Source organism: Sinocyclocheilus rhinocerous, unplaced genomic scaffold, assembly GCF_001515625.1.
Source record: "Sinocyclocheilus rhinocerous isolate Xijiao unplaced genomic scaffold, SAMN03320098_v1.1 scaffold415, whole genome shotgun sequence".
NCBI classification, from domain to species: Eukaryota; Metazoa; Chordata; class Actinopteri; order Cypriniformes; family Cyprinidae; genus Sinocyclocheilus; species Sinocyclocheilus rhinocerous.
The window spans coordinates 167,754-194,891 of record NW_015646373.1 but is presented as its reverse complement, the minus strand read 5'-3'; positions in this window follow the sequence as shown (position 1 = coordinate 194,891).

Here is a 27,138-nt window from a genome sequence, read left to right as displayed (position 1 = left end):
CCGTTTGATCGCCGCCCAGCAGAACGAGATGCGCGGCCGCGATCACTTCACTGGTGCTCGCCTCATCATCACCGTGACCGCTGCTGTTAAATATTCCTAACTTCTTTTGTTTGTCCGACACTGAGGTGCACCAGAGTGACCGATCCGCATCTCGGGCATTCCGCCACGACCCTCGCACTCTGCCAACTCGATGTGCTTTCATTTTAATTTTTATTTGTAATAAACACCTCTCTGAGACCTGTTTTTGTCAGATCTCCACTGTTTTTGTTCGATCAGTCACGTATTTTAATTGCATGTGCATTTTTTTTTGGGTTAAGTTTAAAGTTAATCCATAATTGAGATTTAAATCTGAGTTTAACGTTATGGTGCAACAGGATTAAAGTTAATCTTAAATATAACTTAAATCCAGGATCAAAATGATGGGTTAAAATGTAAACCTGCTTATTTTTAAAGGTTTAAAGTTTGGTGCAACATAATTATTAGATAAACCTTGATTTAATCTAGATTTAAAATTAATTATTGCAAACCATTCAGCTATAATTTGAAGAAGAAAAATGCACATTAGGCCTAATGTCTGAAGTGAGCAAGCGGCAATAGGCCTAATGATAATTTAAAATATAATTTGAAGAAGTGTTTCTTTCACAAAATGAGTACTGTATGTATAACTATAAAATATAAGCTACTCAATTTTTCTCCCTCTTCACCAGGCACTCATGTCACTTCCATTTCTTTCAGGATAAATGAATGAATTCACGTGTTGTAAATCAGTCTGTAGGCCAATAGCGCACACAGCCCCTAAATTTAGCGATCAACTATGCATATTATAAACTTAACATTTAACGTACAACATTTTTTTTTTCTATTAAATGATTTTGTCTTTGTTACTCTTAGTTATAAAGGATGGTAGCACAGTATTTTTGAATGATTGTCTTCATGAGTTTGTCTGCATCCATATTGCATGTTTCCTCTCACTTGCAAAGTATGCTTGCAGTTATTTCTTCTAGTTCTTTCGAAGCAGTTCTTTCTGCGTTTCCGCTCACATATTTTTAAATCTGTTTCATTGAGGTTCCAAATAATGTCTCATTGGCTTAGATATAACACCTAGAAGCATATAGCTATTCTTATGCACACATGCAAAGTATGTTGCAGCTGTTATTTCTATGACATTATGTTGTCTTTGCTATTCTGTTACTAATAAAATATTTTTTTCACTGCTTATCCTATTTTGGCACAATCCCTAAATTGAACTTGAGTAGTTTTACCAAGGGCACCCATCTCACATGAAATTGAACTATGTCAAACATATTCTGCCTTCCTGATATAAATTGAATTTGATATGGTACTGAGACACTAATTTGGGCAAAGCGCACTAATGACTTGTTTAAGACTTGAATCTTAAAGCTGAGGACTTGCAACTCGACTTGGACTTGCCTGTCTTGACTTGGGACTTGACTTGGGACTTGCCTGTCTTGACTCGGGACTTGACTCGAGACTTGAATGCGAAGACTCGAGACTTACTTGTGACTTGCAAAACAATGACTTGGTCCCACCTCTGGTAAAAACAGTAATATTGTGAAATATTACTTCAATTTTAAATAATTTTAAAATGCATTTTATTAATGTGATGGCAGAGCTGATTCTTCAGAAATCATTCTAACATGCTGAATTGTTGTTTAGGAAACATTTCTTATTATTATCAAAACTTAATATTGTTGTAGAAGATTCTCATGATTCTTTAATGAATACAAAGTTCAAAACAAATCAATTTATTTGAAATAGTATTTTTTATTTATGTATTTATTTAAAAGTCTTTAACTTTTAACTTCACTTTTGATAAACTGTATACTGTATATATACACACACATTGAGAGCATTTATGTTTTGTGGCTTAATTCCTTTCTGTTGTAAACTTTTGTTTGCTTTGAAAATTCCTATGGGACACTGTAATCAATATTATTTTACCTGGCAAGTTAGTAATGTAAAAGTTAGCTTTGGAGAAGTGCAATGGTGAAGAAACTGAGAAGCAAAATCAGAGAAATTTCTATCCAGGTGTAATTCAAATTCTCAGGTGTCCCCTGGATTAGCCAAAGAACACTAGGCAGTTTGAGGTTGTTTGAGGAAAAAATAAATACATCTGTGAAACAAATTTACCTGATCTCCCCAGGGAAAACTATTCCTTTGCGAATACAGCTTAACAAAGAGACAGACAGCGAGAAAGATAATGTCTCTCCATCATGTGTCGCCAACTTTGCTAAAGTGTACTCCAAAAGTCCATCACTGCACTGCAGATTTGGTGTTTGCATTGTAGATATCCCCTGCAGGCCACAGGGGAGTGTGTTCCTCTTCTTTAACGGGACCGTATTAACCCTATGCTAAAGCAGCAGATGTCAAGCTCAAATAAATCAGATAGTAACAGAGTCCACATCTGCAGTAGAGGAAGCGAGGGGAACTCTAAACCTTTAGCTTCTTTCCACCATAAACTATTCAGCTGTTGCTGCTCATCCATCTGGGTGTAATTTTGTAAACAAACAAAGGTACAATCTAAATTGCAGCAAGCCTATTAACCAATCACCTGAATTAACAGTGAAGACCAAAGGAAGAGAAAGGGGAAATTATTAGGCTGCCATTCATTTATTCAAAGGTGAAGTGTGTATGTTTTCAGTGCTAAATCATCGTCCCAGATTAATGTGCAGAGAGAAACAAGAAGTAAACCACTTGGAGCTTGATTTATATACTCTGGCTCTGTTGCTCTGTCCCAACTGGCACCCTCAGCCTTTGTCTTTGCTGCACTGACTATTGGGTAAGAGTCCACTGTTAAGTATGCACCAGTGAGGGCTCGCATTAAGAGGCTCATGAGCACTCTTATGAGAAGCTAAAATGACAAGTCTACCCTACTGCCTTGTGGATTTCACAGACATGTGCAAACAAAGTCCACAGCTAGTGCAGCATTTGGGACAGGACCTGTGGCGCTTTCAACATTGCTCTGGGTGCTTGAGTGATGTGACATGTCAATCTCAGACAAAATTTAAACACTTCACCTTCTATATAAACTTCACATAATCCAATGGATATATACACTTTAATTCAAAAGTCTGGGGACAGTAAAAGTTTTTATTATTATTATTATTATTTTATTATTCTTTTTTCAGGTATTTTAAATAAATGCTGTTCTTTTAAACTTTCAAAGAATCTTGAAAAAAAGTGTCATGATTTCCACAAAAACATTAAACAGCACAACCATTTTCAATAATGATAATAATAAGAAATATTTGTTGAGCACCGAATCAGCATATTAAAATGACTTCTGAAGGATCATGTGACACTGAAGACTGGAGTAATGACTGCTGAAAATTCAGTTTTGCCATCACAGGAATAAATTACATTTTTAAATATATTCAAATTGAAAACAGGTCTATCAATATTAATGTATTTTTGATCAAATATACTTGATCAAAGATATTTGGTGAGCATAAGAGACTTCTTTCAAAAACATTTTACAAAATCTTACCAAACCCAAACTTTTGAATTGTAGTGTACAGTTACATCATCCGTTTGTTATCCAGTGAATGCTGGTGTAAACCGATATCCAAGAATAATAGATGCACACTACACTCTATTTTAATAAAGAGTTAATTTTAGCTATTGAGGCAATTTTAATTACTCTTTTGTGGCTGTTAAAAACCCTCTGCAATTTTCATGGCTAAACTATTAAAAACACCACACAACTGCACGGCTATAACAAGTACTGTGGTTTACCACATCCCAAAAGATTATATGAAAATGTATCCCTCTTTATGTTCTTATGATGAGATAACTCCCAGAGTGCAAAGCTTATTATTGCTAATAATTAAATATAGCCTCACAGCCCTGTAGCCTACTGTAGTTTACACTGTCCAGAATTCAGAGGGATACTACAGCATATATTCATGCCTTCTTTTCAATAAATTTAGTTAAAGATACTGTTTGTGTACTGTATTAGTGCTTATTTGGGTCATTTTATTTGATTATATTAGCTGTTTCAGGGCGTTGTATGAATTAAATGAATCTTTCCTCTCGGTTTAACTGTAGAGTGTATATGAAGATGATTATCCAGCAATCTTAAAAGGCTTCTTCAACACTCTATAGTAAGTGCACTTACTGAATGACCATGGAACAAAACCTTTTATGTTCTATGAGAGTCTGTAAATACTGCTTTACTGTCGGCCATTAGGATGTTATTGAATTGATTTGAAATTAGGTCTTTGTTCATACAGAACCTTTGGATGAGTGAATCGAGGAACACTGCTGACGATGTGAACCAGAAAAAAGCAAAGAAATACTTGTCAAACCCAACATATATTCAAATAGTTCATTGGTTTTTCACGTTGCACTGGAGAGAAGCTGGATTTGAAATCATTCCCCAGCAGCTGTCAGGCTGCTGTGAAGGGTCCAGACACACTCATAAACACACACATGCAAATAAACAGCCCTGCTGAACATTGCCTGAGGGAACTGTGACAGACCTACAATGACCATTACTTTAACACAGATAAACAGGAACAACTGTAATTGCAAACAGTCTGTCTTAGCCATAGTAAGCTAATTTACAAGGGTTGGGCAAAATTCAGAATTTAATTAATGAGTGTGAATTGATTTGGCCACACCTACAATAATTTGAATTGGAATTGAATTTCGAATGAAAGTTTAAAGTTTTCATCTTCTAAAAGTGTGGTCATATTTACCAATGTTCGAGCAAAATACAGTCATTTTAACAGAAATCTACACAATCAGAACTTTAGAATGAGGGAAAAAACATCCTGTTCGCAACAGGCTCAATTTGATCATGTGAATTTGCGGTGTTTACCAAGAGAAGGCTGCTTAGTTTGAAAGTAACATGTGTGTGAGCAGGCCCATAACCAGCTATGATGCCATCATGTTCAAAAATAAAATTTGTTCTTTGAATGACTAATTTGCTGTTAAACTCCTCATATGAATGCCTGCATGACATGTATAATTCAGTTTAGACAGTTTGCAAGAATGTTTAGCGTCCCTGTTATGAAAATGATCGCTGCGAGACGCTGGCGGAGTGAACGAGGCTTGAGAGAGTTGTGAGTGAGGGCGCGGGCGCAGATCCAGCTATTATAACCGTTTTTGGACTTGTCTTTTCCACTTAATTTAACACTTTAGAAAGTTAATAAAGTAGGAAGTTGCAGTTTAGAGTAAGCGATATCTTTATCTTATCTTATTTGCAAAAGATTGGAAATAATTTTGGTTTATTTGTATTTTTTTGTTTGTTTTAGTATTAATACCTGGCAACACTGCATCGCTGGCACTTAAACTGAAAGCAATCAAATATACGACATTCGGTAAGGGAAACGCAAAAATTATCACGATATTATCTGTCATAAACGTTATCAACGCTGTCAAAAACAGTAGCATTTAACACTAGTACACACAGATCTGTAGAACAAGTAGGTTACAGAATGAAATGAAGTAGGCCTACGCAAAAACTAGCCATGAAGAAGTCTATGCCATGTCATTCAGTATAGTTAAATTTTCACCAATCATGCTATAAACTTTCATAAGAGCTCTAGACAAAGTTATTGTAGTTATGTATTGTTGCAATAAACAACTGATAAAATTATCCACCCTTAAATATAGTAAAGTATTAACAAATTTTGATGCAATAAATAGGGTATTATTGAAAAACAATCATCCCTCCAAAACAGAGAAAACATCTTTCACAAACATCTACATGTCTGTCTCATTTAAAGTGTTTATAGTGTATATAATGAGTTGTATTTGTAGGGGTTATTATAATGCAATTCTTTAACACCAACCCCCATCACCCCCCCCATCCCCCATAGTAAGGTAGCTGTTAAGTTTAGGTATTGAGTAGGATTAGGGATGTAGAATATGGCCATGTAGAATAAATGCTTTATAAGGAGTAATAAACAGCCAATACTGTATGTTAATAATAGGCATGCTAATAAGCAACTAGTTAATAGTGAGAATTGGTCCCTATACTAAAGTGTTACCCACAATTCATATGTACTGCAGTGCTTTTCAAGCAAGCCAAAGAACTGGTATAATGGTAACATAACGAAATAGAAAAATCCAACTTGATTTATTCTTAAAAATCAAGTCTGGAAGACTCAAAAGTTGCAATAAAAGCTGATAGGGGTGCATCGGAGCAGCACTAGTCAGATGCCATGCCTGTTGAGAAATTCTTTCAGCGCTAAAGCCCAGCCTCACCTCAGCTCTCAAGCCCTGTATACTCACTTAATACCCTCCTCTGCTTCCTGCCCCAGCCTCTGCCTCCTGTCATGCATATCAATGCTGCATGAGAGCTAGAACAGAAGGATTGAGGATTGGGCCAAGCGCTGAGGCCTACACAACAGTCGGAATCAATCAAGTCTGCAGGATTACTGCTCCACTGGGTTGTGATCAATAGATCCACAGCACTATCCCCCTGCCAGGAGATTGATGGGGGTAAATAAGAGGCCATTGGCTGATACCCTACCTCTTATGTAGCCCCCCTCAGGCAGGTTTTGTAAAAAGTGGGTAGAGCAGAGGTTCCTCTTTGGTCCAGCGCCTTCACACAATGACCACAGAAGAGAACAATTATTCCCATTGTCGCTTTAAAATGTCTCGTCAGTTGAATAGAGAATGCGAGGGAGAGCGAAAGAGTGATTGATTGATTGATAGATAGATAGATAGATAGTTGCGGAGGGGGAGGAAGTGCTGAGATAAGGAACGTCCCTTTCTGATTTCTTGATGTTCAGGATGGAGTGAATCTTGTGATATGAAAATGAAACTAAGATGAACAAAGTGGGTTTCTAATGAAAAGCAAGAGGGCTTTTTCATGCTTTGACAGCCAACTCAAATGTCAGAGCCGAATATACATTGAGCACAGAGCTCATGTGAGTGTGTTTTACAAAGAATGACCAGACGGGGGCACTGCTGTAGTTTTGGACAGGATTACAGGGCAGACAACTCAGCAGTCAGGCTGTTAACATGTTGAACACATATATATACTGTGCCAGGCCAAAAACCCTGTTTACATATAAATTCCTTACATATGTCAGATTCACACTAAAATCACACATATTTAATAAATTTTCCTAAACTATGAGTAATCCACTGACCTAACTGCTATTCGTAATAAAACATTGTATATTTGGAGTATTACTAGCAAGAAAAAAAAAGGCATTACTTGCATTTAGTGGTTCTCAGCTTGTTTTGCATCATGAATTAACACTGGATATCAAGTAGCAACTCAAAACAATACCAAACATAACCTATATGGTTACTGTTGCCCTACTCATCAAAAATAACGAAGAAGGAAAAACAAAAACAAAACAAAACATAAATCAGTCTATTGTGGTCTTAACTGGTTAAGGAGGGTCTCCCATATTAATAAACATATTAGCAACTGCACAGCAACACCCTGGCAATCAATCACATATATCCCCTTGACAAGTTCTGGTTAACTAGTCTCCTGGTATGGCCAAGCTGGTTAGGCTGGTCTTTACTGGTTTAATAGGAGTTTTGGACATTTATCAGCTAGTCAGGCTTGGATACCATTTGAACCAACCAGCTAAACAAGTCAGACTAACTAGACTGGGAAACCTTGCTAAGAACAATAAACCATTTTATGCTGATTTCATTGTTTTTGTTTTCTCTTTTAGCAGAGTAACTTGGAAGAATTGTAATTTATTTTTAGAATTTTGATTAATTATTATTAAATTAAATTGAATTATTTATCTCCCCCTTCCCCCTCCAGTATGAATTCTGGGTTGTATTTTTGTTTACTTTGCATAGGTTTAGGCTCATTTCTACCTATTGGCACATGAAATTTGATAAAATACCACATGGTTTGATTGAATGCACAGCTTTTAACATCAATAACACACATATAAAAAGCTCCCTTTATTTTTGTAAAAGTTGACAAACCTTAAAATTAAAAGTTGATCATTGTTATTTGGCCATGACTATATGGCTACTTGGATTTTATCATGTGCTTTTACCATTGCATTATGAGATTTACTAAAAAAGACTAATCTGCCTGGCAGGTTAACAGAACAGCCAAACACCTATACTGCCCCCACGCCACAAAGTTAAACAAAATGTAAATGTGAAATATTGCCTTGGCAACTATTTGAAATAAAATAAGTTATTTTATATATATTTTTTTTTTTTCTGTTAATGTTAATTTTGTTTCAAGTAACAAACGTTTTGTTGTTGTTTTTTATTACCATTTGCCTGCAAACCAATTCCGGCTCACAAACCAATAGCTGAGATCCACTGGCTTACATAACCAGCAGGCCCTGTATTTATTACAGTGGCATCATTAAACAAGACACAGCACATCTGGCTAATGCTACAGACGACAAGTAAGAGTAAGTCTAACCTCATGAGAGCCATAACAACGGCAGATAAAGACTTTAGCAGAGGCACTGACCTCCTGCGCATGGCTTACCTGCGGAACAGCTGCAGTAATGTCCTCAGTCAGGTAATTAGTCTTGCATTAATACACACGCTGATCTTATCTGCTCTATTAGAAGACCATACGGCCATGATGATTTATGCTCCTCTGAACTCTCTTATGCAACCTGCAGTTCATAGTTATATTAGTGCAAGGCGTTATTCAACAGACCCTTGGGGAAGGCCATGAGAGCTAAGGCAAATGTGTTGCTGACCTTTTGAATATGAAACGGTAGTTTAGTGCAGTTTAAAATGTGCTATGATACTGCCGGGCTTCAAATTAGGACATTTAGAGGGGGATTCAATAACAATGAATTGCACCTGTTGATAAAGTCTTCTTAACCGAATTCAGTTTCAATCACCTGTGCATCTCTGAGAAACCCAGTCGTAGAGTTTCATTCTTGAATGAATCTGGGGTTGTGAATTAATCAGTTGATTGGATGATTCAATGACTCATGACTCACTCATTAAGACTCATTCAGGAATGAAAGTAACTGGCTAAATTCTGAGCAGAATTCTAACATACACATTCACTCTTTATGCTACAGTATATGGTGGAAATAGTAAGAGTAGTATTTAATGAATAAGAAGTTTTGGATGAATTTGTTGAGTAAATGATTTATTGACTCAATCATAAAGATGTATTTCATCTCTCGAAGAATCAAGGGGTTTGAACGAATAGGCTGAGTGAATGCCTCATTGACTCACACATAAAGACGTGCTTCTAAATGAATCAGGGGTTTGAACAAATCAGTTGAGTGAATGATTCATCGACTCATAACACCCAGTAGTAGTCACTTGTCGCCACCTTCTAAAGTAATGATGTAACGTCTCTAAATTTTAAAGTCTATATTTTAAAATTTTTAAATTTTTTGACCTAGTAATTTTTAATCAAAATATCATAATTTGATCTTCCGTTGCATTCTGCTTCCAATTTGAGTGCAATACCCACATCTCAAATTCCAATCAACAACCAGTAAATAAAATGAAGCCTCTGCCTTACATTTCTTTTTTTGATAATATGTTGAATGTATGTCACAATAAGGAAGAAAAGATCTGTCGATACCTCAGTTTCATTGTGACTTTAAGTAGTTTCCCGCACCACTGGATTGCGGGTGTTTAGTGAACAAACCGCAGGATTCTGTACTGAAACCATATGCAAACCCTTCATGAATTTTCTTTTTTGAAAAAGTTTTTAGTCAAGATAAGGAAGAAACAAAATAAGACAAACCTTGACAGGCAAACTGTAAAAAACAGGAAGTTAGTGCTCTGCTAACCGTCAAAGCATGTTTGTCTAATTCAAATGAGAGACACATAATGTCAAGGATGGACTGGCAAATGCATCTTAAACATCCTGCAGATACTGTGTAGAGTGTTGAGCAGTCAACAGCGCAGGTAAAGCATTCTGAACATAACGCACTCTCAGTGACAGCCGCACTTAACGGCTTTAGTGCAGAAGCTTTAGACGCAGCTAATGATGGCCCCAGCCCTATTAACTTCACCCATGCTGAAAGACACATAGATTATTTATGCACAGAAAGATGTGCTGCACTGACATTAATGCAGAAAAAATATATGACAGCCAAAGAGTTGCGCGCACGCTACACACGCTAGCACGATGGGTTGAATAATGGCAGGATGACAGGCAGAAGAGAAAGGTGTGATTTAATGCAATTCAGTGTTTTATATTGCATTAATGTAGTCTGCGCTTTTAAGGGCTGATTCCACTCATTCTGCTCAAATATCGTTCTTCGAAAGGCTTGTTATGTTTTGATGAAGCACAGGCTTTCACTAGCCTTTGGTTGCAAGCTTGTTTTCTGAGAACATTCCTCTGAAAGGTCTCAAAGTGATTGACTTCTCCATCAAACATCCTGTGTAAACCTTTGGAGAAACTGCTCTTGAAGCGATATCTACCAACCTATGTGTTTGCATTTCAATGGTTGTTTTATATTGGAAAAAGTTATAAAGATGAACCATGGCAGGCCCTCACACACAGCCTTGGACCCCACAGTCTGAAACCAGAGTCTTTTCATCTCACGTTATTGACTAAATTGAAGATCAGCCTGTAGGCCAACTGGTACCCCCACCAATGTCTCCCACCCATTACATTCTTCACCTCTGATGTGCACATGTTTGTCTTTCATTAGCTTTCATCTCTCTCTTTTTATTGAACTTAACCACCGGCATGAATGCGACTGACTTTGATGTGATGCTCAGCCCAGCATAAATCCATATTTACCCCACTGCTCATTTCCGAGCTAACAAACATTAGCCGTGTTGTTCTTTGATTAGCGCGGGCTGAAGTGAGCTGTGTAAATCTGAAACGTCTGCCTTGACTGCACCAATGTGTCTCATTCCACTCCCTTTGACATGAATCAGTATATTGTGAACACGGATTCGGCACTAGCAAAGGCCTTGATCTGCTAAACACTCGGGCGCTGATGACTCAATTGCCTGCAACATAATTACAAGGCTGAACATTTCAGTTGTAGTCGTTATTTATTGTTGTATAACATAGCATGGCTGATATGCTTCTAGTATCAATTATTTTGTTTATTAACCATCTTTGTTACTGCTGTTATAAAAGCAATGAAATACGTGCCTGTGGTGTCATTTTTTCAAAATGGTATTATGTTGTTTCTTGCACATTTCGCTAAATTTTAAGAGTGAAATGTGCAGTGAGTGGCGCTAAAATGGTGTTCAGTTTTATCTGAAACAGGAGAACATGATTATGGCAACGTTTTATCATGTTGGTTGTTGTACTGTACGTATTGTGGCAGTTCGCAAATAAAATGCCTGTCAATGACGCTAAAGGTTAATGATAACGTAAGTCTTTATTAATTGACAGTCTGCCCCTGAAATCATAATTTGTGTGAAAAGGAATAAAAGTTGTTGGTATTTTACTGCCACTAGTGTTCATTTCAGCTAGAAACTGCAGTGAATCTTACTGGTATGTTTTGTAGTTAGGTAAATGTAAATCTTTTTCCAGTCAGCCCATGTTGCATGCAGGACAGTGCCTTCATTCTCCATTTCTAGCGATTTGAGAGACTGATGAGAATGCTTATTGTTTTTAGAGTGCATTCTGGGAAATCCAATTAGACAGGAGGGGGTGGGAGGGTTTGAAGGACATTTAAAACAACCAATACCAGTTCACTGTGATGTTTAAGGGCAGATAAATGTACAAATTATAAATATAATATATATTTGTTAAACTATGAAATTTATTGACATTGAAAAACAACTAAGCCCATGTGTCTTTGAAAGCATGCTGAAGCAAGCTGAAGAGGAATTGTTCTCTTTTATTTTGAGCTGGTCTGCTATGCTGACAAGAGGTGGAATGATCAGGGACTTTATTCCGTGATCTCAAAGCATGGTGGTGAGGGGTAGGCATTCCAAGAGGATTTGTGTCAGACCATCGCTGATGGAGAACACTCTCTTAATGAAAGAGATGTCTTCTTCCTTCAAAACATAGAATAAAGTCTACCACCAATTCACAGCTGTGTGCTCAGTATTACCAAATAATTAGAATTTTTTTTTAATTAGATTTTTTTTTTTGGAGACATACAATAACGTGATAATGTGATATATATTTTTATGTGCCATATTTTAATGTTTTTGAATTTAATAAAAATTTGATTTTAATGATTTTCAACAGTACATTTTAGTCCTCTCATTCCACACACATGATTTTAAATTTTCATTGGTGTAGTCTTTGAACGTCAAGGAACCTAGGAAATGGGAAAAACTAATTCCCAGCTAATTCCAAATAGAAAGAATAGTTGGCAAACTGTGACATCATGGCTCATGCACAAAGCCAAACAATTTTTCTATGAACCTCACCAAAAGCAGTTGTGAACAAAGGCTCAGCGCAGGGCCCCAGATTCTTCAAAGTGGCCTTCAGAGCTAATTGTTTTCTTTTGTCTTTTAAAGTTACAAAAAAGTACACAGAAGAAAAATCAAAGCAATAAAATGATTAATATTTTTAGCCCAAAGTGAGAACAGAAGTCTAATGTTAAAATGAACAACTAGTTATGTAAATGAGTGGCTATGATAGTCTTATTTGAAGTTGGAGAATTTGTTGTGGGCTCCCACTGTACTCTCTGCTTTCTTATAACAGCGAGGGACCTTTTAGATATTTCAGTAGGGAATTTATCTGAATTATTCATCTCGCTGATCCACAAATGATGTTGCCTCCAGTCTCATTTGGGCCTCTTGTTTTGTGGTACACAACACTCTTATCTGTTAGAAGACTCAAAATGTATTCTGTTTTAATAAAACACACAGATATACATGGCAATAGGGCTGCACGATAAATCGAAATGGAATCGAAATCGCGATTCGACAGACGCTGCGATTGTCATGTGTATCTTTCAGTGAAGCACGGTTCTGTGATCAGCAGTAAATCTGCATCCAAAGGCCAGAGGGCGCTCTTGCGCTGAAACTCCAAATACGCCTCGCAGAAGAAACCCAGGAAATGCATATAGCAGTAGCTGGATAAACAGAAGATTTAACTGCTTTTATTGATTCAACGTGACTAATAAACACACAATTATAACAATATATGGTTTATCTGAGTTATTATTATTATAATTTTCATTAAAATAAAGTATATTTATAATGCAATGCCTTTATCACTGCTTAAATACTATGAAATATGTTGCGTGCCTTATTCTGTGTAAGAAGCCACATCATCTCACAGAAGGATTTATTTCAAACACTCGACTGACGTTATGAAGTGAGTTTGGAGTAAAAATATGTTATTAAATGTGGTATTTTCACATGCTTTCAGATGGAGCAGCATTTACTTCACAGAGCCGTAGTTCACTGAGAAGCTATGCAAACAGCTGTCATTATCGCAAACGATTTCTTCGATTTCGTAATCGCGCAATAAAATCGTCTGCGATTTTTTTGCGTAACTTGTCAGTGAACTACGGCTCTGTGTAGTAAATGCTGCTCCATCTGAAAGCACGTGATGATGATTTGCTGCTGATTACAGAACCGGCTTTACTAACAAAATGCGCATGACAATCGCATTCGATTAATCGTGCAGCCCTACATAGCAATATCATTTTAAGACTATAAACAGTAAACTTGTAATGTTTAAGAGTCAGTTGTCAAGACAAACCCAGTCAGATGAACTCTGAGGCAGGGTTTGTAAACAAAAAAAGGGAGACAGAGACTGTAAACAAAAGCAGTTTTAAAGACATACACATTAAAACAGGAGATACATAATGTGAAAACCAATGAAATTTCACTGTGGGTGGAGTGCGATGACAGAGAAATAGAAACTAACACCGTGTCTACTAGGGGTGTAACAGTACACAGAAGTCACAGTTCGGTACGTACCTCGGTTTTGGGGTCACAGTTCGATACGAGTTTGGTACATCAGGAGATGTTTTTTTTCTTCATTTATTTTGAACAGACAATAGTGCTACATACATGTAGCATGAGCAGCTATTATTAATTTGAATTAGATTGTATAATTTCAATAGTTAAAGCAAAAACTGAATGGTCTGACTTTAGATTTGTAAAATTCTGCTACATAAGACAACTGCACAAAACAAAAAAAGCAGATGGACTGAATGAAAATGCAAATTCCCTCTCTGACAGCAGGTGGCGCTTATGGAACAGCAGCGATATAGAGTTTCCTTGGTTACCGCTGTTACCGAAAATGCCATCGAAACATTTCTGAAGATGGTCAGTTCCTCTCAGAGATACATTCATACAAATCCCCATATATTTGTCTTCCTATATTTAGAGCACTGAGAACAGTAAGCAAGATCTGCCTGGTACAGTATATTCTCCTCTACAGACTTCATAAAAATTCCACACAAATTACATTTTGGGAAATGCTGGAAAATTACATTTTGATTGCAATGCAGTTTGTGTGCAATTCTGGAATAAAGATCAGCCAAAATAAAACAAAAAAAACCCCAGTTCCGATTTATTACCTATCAACCAGTGCATCTCTAGAACCCGAAAACTTTCCCACACTGCTGATTTAAAACAAGCAAGCAGGCGGTTCTTCGAGCTCTTGCGTGCCACCTGAACGCTCCGTTCTTGTTTTGGGTTGGTGTGTAGATCGTCTCTTCTTCTGCTCTTTCCTGTTGTGACCATTAGCGTTGCATTACTGCACGCGCCCCCTTTTAGACTGATCGCCTATGACTGACTGTATTCGTCGTCTGACTGCATGAACCGAACCGTGATGGTTTGGGATGAATACATGTACCTTTACACCAGAGATTGTCTTACTATAGGGAGATGAGAGGGTCTGTATTACTTACTATTGTTGTGGCACGGTGCGGTGTGTCACGTTTGGTGCAGACACGGTGTTAGTGATCATCAAAATGTTCTGTTGCTTGTCACGGTGGTTGAAACAAAACAAAACACAAAACAAAACAAAATTGTTTTATCACATCTTGCCTGGTTACGATTTAGAAATGCAGTATTCAGCTTTCAATTTCATTGGATTTAATTGTTTCACAAAAATCTATCTATAGTTATTTATACAATAAAAGATCACTGCAAGCCAAAATAATCCCAATTAATTAATTAAAGCATAACGGATGAAGTATCTATAAAAATGGTAGAGTTTTTTTTATCTACTTGTTTTAATAAAACTTTTGAATATGTTAAGCCGAATGGGAGAAAGATCAAAGAGAAAGGCCATAGGGCACTCAAATGTAGTGTCTTTCTTGTACATTAATTATTTATTGAACTACAAAATATCCTCCAATATGACTTGTAAAGGGAACCATGTGCGGGTTCATGAACCAACATTTCTGGGAAAGATGTATGTTGGTTTGGCACAAATATGGTGTGCATGTGTTAAATGATTTAAATGAAAACCCAGAGAAAACAGTTTGTGTACCACTTGATTCTGTATTTGTAATGGAAGGAAACCAATGAATGTCTTGTGTTTCAAATAGCAAGATCGTATTTTAGAGAGACAAAACGTACCTTAACCCTCCACAGAGAGGGGAGAGAGGGGCTAAAGGCCTGATAAATCCATGTCAGCAGGGCCAAAATTATCTATCACCTTATTCAAACAAATGATCTGTTCACTGACACTTTCGGGCAGATGTTGTGTGTGTAAGTAGTGTCAGCACAGCTCCCCCAACCTTCATCACTCTTGTCTTATCTTGTCTTTCTGTCTTCTCCTCATTGCATGTGGAATAGTCAGAATATCTCGTTGCCCGACACACATACACTCAGGATCCCTTTCCTATGGTGTTGAGGTTGTTTGTTGCAGTTGGAAAAAGAAACAGATAATTGAGCTTGAAAAGAAGAGACAAAAGAAGCAGAATAAGAAAAAGGTTAGAATTGGTGGAGAATATCATTGGAGAAAGGGACATAGATGAAGTAGGTTGAAAGAACACTAAACAAATTTCTTTAATATCTTACTTGTTTCTACAAGTCAACAATGGGATTTAATGGAGAAAACTGAAATACATCTCAAAATTATTTATGGTTTATGGTATTTTAAAGGTTGATTCAGAGAATAAAATAAGTGAAACATAAACCTCCAGAATATTCAGCTCACTATTGATTACAACAGAGTTTGATGTTAGCATGTTGCCAAGCTAAAAACACAGTACTCTAACAAGCTTTAAAATGCACAAATAGTGAAATTTTTCATCAACTCGTTTTAGTATTGACTTAAATACAATGTTCTGTCATGAAACTCTAGATGGCACAAGCCGATAGCTTCTAACTCAATCTGACATAATGACATCATTATTCACATGATGCAGCTGATTGGTTTATTTTCGTATCAATAGCCAATGAGCTTGATGCTCAACATTCAAATATTGGCTAGTGCTTGCTGTAGCAGTTGCAGTGCGCTTCAGAAACCCTCCAACTTCCCCAGCTCCACCTGTATAGATCTGCTACGGGGTAATGTCATGTCTGTTATATTTATATATGTATTAGCAGTAGCAAGTCTCAGTACTTGCTCTGCCGCAGCAGCCTCAAAGTAGCAGATCTATTCCGCCAAGACCAAACACACTAACATTGCCATGTACATTACTCTCCGAGAGTTGTCATGACAGAAACATTTTATTGATATAAAAACTGCTCTTGCTTCAGCATTTTGGATTTATTTTTCACTCAGCTAGCTAGGGTTTGGAAAAGAACAAATAAGCTAAGATTTGCCAAAGTACCAAAATACGCAACCGAAAGAGACTTCAATATGAAAGTTCACAACAAATTCTTTCAAAAGAGACATGTGGTTTCCAAATTATTTGAACTTTGATATCCAAATTGATTTTAGCTCTGTTAACAATCGTTTCATTTTTATTTTTATTTTTCAAACCATGATGAGAACTCCTTTAAGTCTTCTGAGCTATGAATTGTTCACAATGAATTGTTCCTCTGCAGGAAGGAGAGTGTGGGTAGTGGATGAATACCGGAGGGCTCTTTGGGAAGCTGCCCGCTCTACCTCTCTCACATTTCTGGCTTATGGGTTTCAATCAATACTCGCTCGCTGTGGTCGCCCACAGCAAGCTGTTTGAAAAGTCAGAGTAGCATGAAATGGTCATTATTAAATTAGTGTGATGGACACATTTAGAACACTATTGTATTAAGAAAAGCAAGCTCAACAATTAGAGGACTGAGGCATTAATAGCTCTGAGATGATTTGGGCTTTTGATCAGCGATACATTTTTTGATTCCGGTTCTGTGGTGTAATGTTTCACTATAGAAGTGCGTTACTAGGATGTCATTATGGGGTGGGCATTTGGATATGAGGGGTAAGTAAGTGAAGTCATCATGTGAAGAAAAAAAAAGTAAATTAAAAGTTTATGAACAAACTTTTATTGTTTTGCTTTTATTAGTTTGAAAAAGTACTGAATACAATATTGTTAACAAAATATGATGTGAAAAAAATAACAATACGCTGTGAGATAATAATACTGCACAAACAATATTTTTGAGCAGTGAAGATCCAGAGTTCAAAGAGTGTGATGTTTTGGTATTTTCTCATCAACTAAAATGTTATTAGATGCCATTTTAGTCACAGTAAAAATGGCTTAAACTATTTATAACATGACAAAATATAGTCGTAACACTTTACAAAAGGTTCCATTAGTTAACATTAGGTAATGCATTAACTAGCATTAATCAACAATACATTAGTTATAGTATTTATTAATCTTTGTTAACATTAGTCAATAAAAATACAACGTTTCTGTGTTAGTCCATGTTAGCTCAGGTATATTAAATATTATTAATAGATACAACTTTGATTTTAATAATGTGTTCGTAAATGTTGGAATCAACATCAACTAAGAATGCTTTAGAAATATTTTTCATTGCTAGTTTATATTTATGTCAACTAATGTTAACAACAACAAAAAAACCTTATTGTAAAGTGTTACCACTAAATGTAATCCCCCCCCCCCAAAAGGCAAAATTATGACAAAAAATAAATAAATAAAAACTGCATAGAAATTAATATTGCCTGCTGCTCATTCATAGACACATCCCTATATTGTAGACTGTAGCAACAGGATTTTTTTTTTCTCATTTCCCCTATATTCCAAAGAAAACAAAGAGCATGGATGTTTTTTTTTTTTAGCAGTGTCCTTTAGTTCTGCTGGCAGCATCCCTTGAGCATATTTCAGTCTCCAAATCAAACCAAGACATCTGGGTAAACGCTCCAGTACGCTACACAGAACAGTTCTATTTCTAGAGCATAAATTTGCTTTAGCTCCTGGAAGATGTCTGAAACAGATCTCACTTCTATCTACAATCTCCTGTGTTGATGAATATTACGTTACAGGCGTGTGCATCTTTTAAAACCTGCTTGGCACACTGTTAGTCTGTTTGGCCCTCGGCATCTATTGAGTGCTTCTGTGAAAGACATTTTTTTATATAAATTATTTACTCCACAAAGATGTACCGAGCACCTCCCTTGCTTCTAATTTTTCAGCTGGTCAGGCAGAGGTACAACAAGTAACCACTGGTCATGTTTTGCAGAGGGAATTGCTTTCCCGGCAATTTACATTGCCATAGTACAAAGTGTGTAATGATGTGTGAGTGTGTGCAGAAAACAACTATCCAGGACCAAGGCAGTGGAGGTGATTATTGGTATCCGTTTGCCCCACTCTTTTATTTACCAGTGTTTTCCTTCTCTTACCTCAGGCATGATGCAGGTGCGAGAGAAAACAATCTGCAGTTGATTGGTTGTTTCATTGTCTGTTCAACTGACCCATAAACTTGGATAGTGTTGCATATCTCTGTGAGATTGTATAGGGCCCCATTCCTGTATTTCGCCTGGGGCCCCCAAATCACTAACTCCGCCCCTGAGTGTATGTGCATGTGCAACAAAATATAACAATCAAACAACAGCTCATTATGATGCAAGAAAGTCATATTTACATGAAATTGACATTTGTTTCTCTGACTTTGACTTTGAAATGTAAATTTACGTGCATGTTTGGAATACAGATAAAGCTAAAAATCTGTTGGAAAAATGTTGATTGGATTTTAAATCCAAGGAAAAAATGCTGCCAAAAATGTTTTTTTTTATTTCCCCAGCAATAATGAAGACAAGATGAAAAATCAATTTCAAATCAAAACATATATATTTAAAAACAGTTAAAATTTTTACAGGTGTTTAATTTTGAAATTATTGCATGTCTCATATTTTGAAAGCAACACTTAATTTGAGTCCAGTGTGTTTTAAGAATCAAAACTAAAAAAGTAAACCAAACTATCATCCAAGGGTTGATAAGAAACAAAACAAACAAGAATAACAATTCCAAGAAGTACCCAGACAAACCACGTAACAACAAACAAACCTAGACAAAGGCAAGAGGTAAACACAGGGGTGAAAATGCACTAGAACTAAAGATAAAACAAGACACTCCTGGACACCATCAGTTTGGGGTTAGCAAACAAAAACAAGACAAGATCATCTAAAAAGTACTTAAAAGGGAAAGCCAGAAGGAAAATATCAAAATAAAACAGACAAGAGTGAGAAAACATCCCCAGATCCCATACACACTGCAGTCCATTTGATTATAGAACTGTTGAAGAATGTGTTCATTTAAGATCTTGTTGTTAAACAAGCTTGAGACCTGATCCAACGAAAAATGCAATTCTTGGCTTTTTAATTATTCTTCTGTACTCTTCAACATATTAAACGTTTGACCTGATGACTTCAGAGCTTTAGCTAAAATGCATACGCAAATTTATGATTCTACATTCATATAGAATCATAGCTATGCTATTCTGAGAAACGAATGTACCATTTACACTTGGTACGAACAAGTGATTGACCCAATCAGAATTCAACATATCTAAATACAGTACAAAACATTTTGCGATCATATTACTGAAGCCACAATGGAATGTAGTCAGCAACAAACCTGTCAATCAAACACTGTGGTATTACACAAATTCAAAACTACTCTCAAACTAATAGACAGACAGACAGACAGACAGACAGATAGATAGATAGATAGATAGATAGATGCAATGTGTAAGCATATGAATCTGACACTGTTCAAAAACCTAGTGAGCTGCCGGAGACCGGAAAGTATCCTTCACTGTCATAAATGAATCCAGCGGTGGAAAAGTAAAACAACTGTTGATTTGAAGTAAACTTTAAAGTTAAAATGTGTATTTTTATGCTTATTAGAGTATCATGCAGCTTAGCAACATGCAAACATCAAAATCTGAAATCAGCTTTCCAGTTTCCTGTACTTGTTGCTAAAATAAATATTACTCCACAATGTGTATATTTATTCATATTGTGTTGTTACTTCTGTGTCACTTATATTAAAGTATGGTTAGTATGGTATTTAATGCTAATGCTGGGTTGAGACTGTTGGGTAAGGAAGCTGGGTTGATTTAAGCCCATTTTGAGTTGATAATCATTCATTTTGGGAATGTGGACGTGAAAGAGAGCATGCATGTCACACAAATTCATGCGCAACTGGTTTTGTGTATGCTGATACCACTTTGCATATATGTGCTCAAGGCGCTCATTGGCAGGGATATGTGTGAAAAATAGAAAAAAAAAAAGAATCGAGTGTTTTCTTCCTCATGCAAATCACTTGAGCAATGACAGGTGACTGGTGAGTGGGAACTGAACAAGCCAGACTGGCGCTTGAGAGGACTGATTAAAAAATGCTTTAAATGGAGGAGGTATGGTCTGGTCGATCCGCTATAATATGCAATTTATTTATGACTTTCAGTGTCTAGAACAGGCTTTCATTTAAGCTGTATAACTGCGTTGCCATTCTTTTCTTCACACTTTCTCACTCACATACATATGTACACATTGGTTTTACTTTTGCCTATATTTTTGTCCATTTTTGGTTGTTCTTGCAGCTCAGTAAATGTTCATCTTTTGATTATTACTATTGTCTGCATTGTTACTGTAGTCATTCTGTGTGTGAATAATCATTTCCATCATTTTGGGTTCATTTTAATTAACCTAGCAGTATAGTAATTTTTAAACAATAATTGAATTAAATAAAATTGCACAGCATGTTGGGTTAAACATTTAAACCAACGTGGCTGTGTCCAAACAAAAAGTTCCGGGTTTATAGCTTTTTTTTTTTTTTTTATCCCTGGGTTGTCAAAATAACCCAAATTGGGTTAACCCAGAATTTTATGTAGAGCCTTCCAAATCTCTAACTTGTGAGGTTCCATGATGGTTAGGAAGCTAGGCTTCCTAGGATTTGGAACAGGGCTAGTATGTCAGGTACATACAACTGAATTCGAGTTCCCTTTTCATATCACGCCAGCAACTGTTTGTGAGGTGATGCAAACCATGCAACACGCCTGCTATCTCTATCCTTTGTTCTACTTCCTCCCAAAAGCTTCTGCTAGATAAACAAGCTCTGTAGACACACATAACACCCCAGAGTAGATTAGACAGCAGCGGTGCACGCTGGCACACATGAACCCGTCCAAAACTGGAGATGCTTGCAAGTCGCTACACTGAGTAGTTTAGGATTTAGAAACATCTGGCCTCCTTCCAGGCCACGAGACTTGGAAACGGAGCTGGCGCCCTCCGAGCGTGATGGATGTGTGGCGCTTCCTTACCGAGCAGGGAGAACATCAGACAGCTGTACGATTGTCTCAGGACATCCGAGAAGAGAAGAAAAGCCTGGCAGAGTTATCAGAGGATTCCTCTGTCCATGCTGCACATGTCTCATCCAATTCTCTCCTCGAGACTATGTGCTTTTGTCCACAGGAATCCAGCAGCAGTCTCAGTGGAAACGCACACACTCACATATGCCACTGCAATCCGTTTGAATGATAAGGCTTTCTTAGACCATGACAGAAGGGAAGAGAAGATGCTTAGGGAGCTAGAACTTTCCAGAATGATCTCCTGATAGCGATGGGGTTCGCTTTATGGTTCACTTTTATAGTAATGCCATGGAAATCAAACGACCCAAGCAGGAAATCTCATTCAGAAGCGACATGGTTTTCCTCCAGAAACATAGGCGGTTAAATTCTTTGATGAGGAATGCAAGCAGGCCATTTTTAAATTAGATTTTGCATTTTATGGCACAACATTTCAAATACGAGCCTCTAATTTTGAACAGCAGGAATTAGATGGATTTTGTCACGCTAATATCGGAATATAAAGAATGGCATCATGCAGTGACACAAAAACGTAAACCTTACAAGAGAAGTAATAACGCTTTAACTGTATACAGACCTCTGCATTATTAATAGACTCGACTTTCAGCTGCCACACACCAAAGTCTTCTCAATAATTTATCCCCATGGAGACACATGTCAGCTTGTGCAGTCGGACACCTCATGAATTTCAAATAATTCATGCAAAACAAAAAAAGAGACATCATTAGCGCTGCTTAAAAAACTACTGTGCTAAAATATTAGTAGATGGCTAACAGGGTTTGCTTTCATGCAGCAGGACTGGGATTTGATATTGAGATTAGTTCAAATATATTAATAATGTCATACATTTTCAAAAGCGCACTTTTCACAGAAACTAACACACAGCACGAACTGATAGAATCAATAAAATGTATATACGTTGAATGTTGTGTTTAAAGTACCCTTGAGCCAATGTGTGTCTTGTGTTACAAGACATTAAATTTTCAGGAAAAAAAAGTATGGTAATATAGCATTACTGTGATATGAAATTATTTATACTGTGATATATTCACACTGTGGTATTTTGGTCACACCTCCCATTCCTATTAGAGAATAAAGGATCGAGGCACAAAGGTCACGCCTGTTATGGGAAGACTTATAGTCTCAAATGCACAATCAGAGAGATGTGGATATGCATATGGATTCTCCTCAAATCCATCTGAATTATGTATTTAATGTATAATCTAAGTGGGAGCAGGGTTTCCATGGTCCAGTAAAACCATACAAATATCAGCAAATTTCCAGGCCTGGAATATATATTTCTTATCCTTAGTTTTATTTATTTATGTATGTTTCCAAGCAGAAATTATTTTGTGTGAGTGCAATTTTTATAAATTACTTCTAAAAATAAAATGCTATAGAAAACTCATGGAAAATCATGGAAATGTATTTTGTAATTTGTTTTATTGTAAAGTGTAGTTGGCTTTTTTTTCTACATGTAACAGCAAAAACCTTAGATTTTTATTTTCCACGTATCCAGTTCTGGGGCTGGTATTGGATACCTGCAGTTGTTGTGCACTCTATAAAGGCACTAAGCAATACTCAGCGTTCAATGCTCATACTCTGATACGTTTCTCTCTATAGATTTATTATAGATTTATAACAGTGCAAACTGGAAGTTGAGCTAGGGAATTGAAGAATAAAGATTTTGAGTTCATAGAACAAGGTCAACAAATGTCTGAAACAAAACAAGTCACAAGTCCTCCGTCACATATGCTTCAATAGATTCTGTTTATATTTACAGATTCATAAACATGCATAAACAATACAATCTTACGGCTTCATTGTATTTACAATAATATCCATATTCCATAAATACGTACTACAAACTGCACTTGTGGTACATTTCACATTTACCCAGCGAAAGCAATAAGGCCACAAGGTTGAATTTGAATGTGAGGTTGTGTGTGTTAAAGCATGTATGAGTGTATATGCTGGTAGGAAGTTTTATGGTAACTCTTCACAGTCGAAAGCTAATTGAGTTTTAGTAAGCATAAGATCTGCTATGCCATCCTATTTTGGCTAATTTGGATTACCTACTATAAAATGATTTAGCATTTGCTCAGAATAAATCATTTACAACATTAAGAATGGTTCAGCTTAACAGCAGGACACCCTAATACAGAACCGGTGCATAAATCACGTTTGATGCTGTCTGGACAACATATTTCAACCGCTACTTCAGAACCTGAATGCAATAAAATGCAACATCTCTCCTCTAACTTTGGTTTTACCAAAAATTTATTTTAAGTTCAGAAATGTATTTTCTTGCTCCTTGAAATGCGCATTTACTTTTAAAGGGGTCATATGACGTTGCTAAAAAAGAACATTATTTTGTGTATTTGGTATAATGAAATGTGTTTATGCGGTTTAAGTTTCTAAAAACACATTATTTTCCACATACTGTACATTATTGTTTCTCCGCTATGCCCCGCCTTTCTGAAACGCGTCGATTTTTACAAAGCTCATCATCTAGTGCACGGGTGAAACTAGGCATTTGTTGCATCCAGTGGGGACATAATTACGGATTATAATGACTTATATTGTCTTTTTACGTGTTGCATCGCGCCGCGTAAACATAACACCATGTCTGCATTTGTGATCGGAGAAACGACAAATAACAAGTGCTACTCTACACTGCTTAAAACTCGCGTTTGAATGGTCAGTGGCAAATCCTTTAAATATGAAAACGTACTTACAGGCCGTATAGGGTCAGCATGCGCGCCGAAGGGGAAACAGGGGAACTGAATTCACCGGAACACTGGCATTGTAGGCTACTCTCCCAGGAAACAGTCCTCGTCCTCCGTAAAATGCAAATATATCTGAATGTTTGGTTTGACCTGTTTTGGAACAGTGTTGTAAATACAACTTAACCACTGATTTCTAGTTGTGTCCTCTTTTGGAAGACCAAACAAAGTAGTTTCGCTTTCACAACGAAACACGCAGCGTCTCCACAAAATGGCGGTGGCAGCAACAATACGACAGCGAGAATCAGTTATGCCTTCTTTCTTTGCGTATACATTTGGGCGGTGTTACGCAAATCTTCCCACACAGTGACATAGATGTGGGGGCGTGTTTAAACTAGGTGTTTTAGGAGGGCGTGGATGAGTCTTAACTTTTATAAAGAATATCTCTTTGGGTTTGAGACTTTAGTCTTTGCAACTTTAGGGATCATATCTATTCACGAACAGCTTGTAACACTCCAAAGAGAAAGGAAAACTTGAAATCGCATCATATGACCCCTTTAAATAGAAACATATTCAAATAAGTTTAGCAAAGCTAATCAGCCAATGTGTTATTAAGGGAAATAAATAGAAATTGCTAAATTAGTTGTCATAGCACAAAATGTAAGTTTATTCAAAGAGAGGCAAAGATTAATCTGAAAGGTAAATCTATGCAATGACTTATACGCATAAGAATATTTACATATTTAATTGCCCATGTTTTGTCACAATGTCTACTGTGTAGGAGCGAGGAACGCAGAGGTGTAGAAGTTACAGGAATAACAGTCTTTAATAGACAAACCAAGGGTTACACAGGGTAGGCAGGAGACACACGTAGTACCATCAAGAGACGAACAATACTGGACAAGGAAACATGGAGCAGACAACACTAAAATACAGGGATTAATGAGGGGTAATTACAAGACACAGGTGAATCAAATGACAAATCAACGAGAGGGAAAACTAGGTCACGGAGAGCACATTGGGAGAGAAACACACACAGACAGTCCAGGGGAGTGACAGTTCGCCCCCTCCCGGAAGGCGCGTCCTCGCACCACAGGAACACCAAAGGGAGGGACGGGTGGGAACTTAGGAGGAGGCTCACTGTATAGCATGTGTGTAAGACTCGAATACAATTATAAAGTAATTATTTTATCACAAATAAATCTTTCAATGAGTAAAACTGTCTGTGTCAATAGTATTATAGATTACACAACATTATAATATTATTTTCAAATACATTTTTAAATTATTATTTTCAAAATGATTGTCCCCGAATTAGTAGGGTACTCTTGTAATAAGGTAGCAGTGGCTGGGACAGATTTTAAATATCAATTTCACTTAAAAAGATGCAATCTAATCCTGTTTACATGAAATAAGCCTGCTCCCGGCAGGTTTAAGATTACAGACCTGTTGCTATGACAGCAAATCCAGGATGAGCTTCGAAGAACCAAATAATCCAAGATCATGCTAAATCGTCAACAATCAAATCCAGCTAACTGAGTTAGCGACGGAAGAAGAACGGGCCCCAGGGGCGTGACATGTTTTAACTGAAGTTTTAATGGTTTTAATTTTAATAGCAACACTATGAATTAAAATAAAATGATTTCACTAAATTACCCTATAGATTTTAATGAAAAGCAAATATGTCAGAAATGTACATGTAATTTGTGGAATTATTGAATAATAACCCCATGAATTATATTACGTTTTAAATAAAAAAATAACAACAATAAACAATAACAACATGCCACTTGGGGCATTATGTGCCAATTCTGGAGGGCCGTCTTACCTCAAAGGTCTAATTTGATCTTTTCACTTCAAAATAAAAACATTCCATTTTTACTCCACAAATCGTCTCGGTTACGTATGGTAACCCTTGTTCCCTGAAGGAGCCCAGAGGGCGGCAACGCTGACGGATCTTCATCCCCAGAAAAGTCTGGCTCACCCTCCGATGCTGCAATCAACATCCGATCGTCGGGGGGAGCCTCGGAAGAAACAGGTGGTACCCCCCGGGAGGGTCCAGCCTGCTCTTTCGAGAGCTCCACTGGTTTCGAAGTGCCGGCGGGATGGGGCATCCCCGGAGGGGAATTCCTTACCGTGACCATAAGACCAGTCCGCCCACTGCCAGAAAAAGGGCGCCCCCGGCTGTCACCAGAGGGAACCCCAGATCTAGGTAGTGGCACGGGCACTCCGCTCCCTTGAAGGTAACGGAGTCTGGTCTGCAATATGCGCTGCATCTGCTGCCTACTTATACTCACGCTGTGATCAGCGGCAGCTGGATGCAATAATCACATGCCAATGTACATTGGCTCGTTTAGTTTACACTCGAAGTAGATTGGTCTCTCTTAGCGAGATCCCAATTCGTCGGTCATCCGACGTGACGTCGAGAGTGACCGACTGAAAGGGAACTATAAACATGAATGTGTCCACATATCCCTCATTAACAAATAGATGCGAAAAACTGATATTCAACATAATAGAATGTCATATATCACTATTTTCCAGAGTTACAAAATTAGAAGTTAACCTCAAAACTATTTCAGCTGACTACATCTCACCAATATTAATATTCAAATTAAATGACAAAATTAAAAATATCATATAGTCTCATATCCAGGGTTGTGGACTCGAGTCACATGACTCGAGACTTGACTCGGACTCGAGTCCCAAATTTGATGACTAGCGACTCGATTCGACATAATTAAAGAAGACTTGAGACTCGACTTAGACTTTGACAGCAATGACTCGAGACTTGACTTGGACTTGAGCCCTGTGACTCGGAAAGACTTTATGATCAGATCAA